Consider the following 1,649-nt stretch of genomic DNA (forward strand, 5'->3'; position numbering starts at 1 on the left):
CCCACGTGTCTGTGGCATTACCGACTTGGCCACATTGGAGTCGACCGAATCACAAGGTTGGTAAAGGATGGTCCTTGGGACTTTGGACTGGAAAGAAACCAAGTGCCAAACACATGAAGATTTGGGGTTGACCAGCACACGTTAAAAGAATGAGTGCGGACAAGTTGGAATCCAAGACCAGTCGTTGCCTATTTGTAGTCTACCCAAAAGGCTCTGTAGGTTACCTATTCTATGACCCAAGTGAGCAGAAAGTGTTCTGTCGTCAAAATGCACAGTTCTTGGAAACTGATTTCATCCTGGACACCCATCATCAGGAAGATGTTCTTGATGAGGAAATCTCAGGAGCAGTGGGAGATGTCCCACAAGTTCCAGGTAGTGACCAACCTAGAAGATTCACTCGTGTATCCAGGCCACCAGTCCACTATGGTTATGACTAGGATAGTTACCTGGTGGAAACCTTGACTAGTGAGGAGGATCCCATGACTTACGCAGAAGCTATGTTGGACATAGATTCCTATAAGAGGGTGGAGGCCATTAGATCAGAGATAGACTCAATGGAGACCAATGGAGTCTAGATTCTAGTAGATCCACCCTCTGGGGTAAAAGCAATCGGTTGCAAATGGATTTACAAGAGGAAGAAGGGCCCCGATGGTAGGGTTGAGACCTTCAAAACTCATCTGGTGGCAAAAGGGTACACTCAGAAAAAGGGCATCGATTATGAGGAAACCTTTTCGCCTGTGGCCATGCTTAAATCCATTAGGATCCTGCTAGCTGTAGTAGCATACCATGATTATGAGATTTGGTAGATGGATGTCAAAACTGTATTCCTGAATGGAGATCTTGCTGGAGATATCTCTATGCAGCAGCCACAAGGCTTCATTGCTACAAGTCAGGAAAACATGGTATGTAAACTTAATATATCCATTTTAACTCTACTGTCAAATCGTTTGACTTCTAGCAGAATCCGGATGAACCCTGTGTCTACAGAAAGTACAATGGAGATAAGGTTATCTTCTTGGTTCTATATGTAGATGACATTCTACTCATTGGGAATGATGTAGGAATGTTAACTACGGTGAAAATATGGCTTTCACAGCAATTCTCCATGAAAGATCTTGGAGAAGCCTCCTATATACTGGGTCTTCGACTCTATAGAGATAGATCGAAGCAGATAATAGGATTATCCCAATCTGCTTACATTGACAAAATAGTCAAAAGATACAACATGGAAACTCCAAGAAAGGAAATGTTCCTTTCAGGCACAGAGTCACTCTCTCCAAAAGATGTCTCCCAAGACTTCTGAGGTGATTGATGGCATGAAAGATGTTCCCTATGCCTCTGCCATAGGAAGCATCATGTATGCCATGCTGTGCACTCGTCCTGACATTGCTCAGGCAGTGAGTGTAGTAAGCAGATTTCAGGCCAACCCAGGGCAGGAGCATTGGACTGTTGTAAAAAACATACTTAAGTACCTTCGAAGGACAAAAGAGTTTTGTCTAGTATTCGATGGTAGCTCACTACATATCCAAGGGTATACAAATGCCGATTTCCAGTCAGATCCAGGTGATAGAAAGTCTACAACTAGATATGTTTTCATGATAGGATCGTGTAATGTTAGCTGGAAAAGTAGCAAATATGGGTCCACTGTA

The sequence above is a fragment of the Nelumbo lutea genome, chromosome 1 (genome assembly GCF_056320005.1).
Source record: "Nelumbo lutea isolate HS-2025 chromosome 1, American lotus-T2T, whole genome shotgun sequence".
NCBI lineage: Eukaryota > Viridiplantae > Streptophyta > Magnoliopsida > Proteales > Nelumbonaceae > Nelumbo > Nelumbo lutea.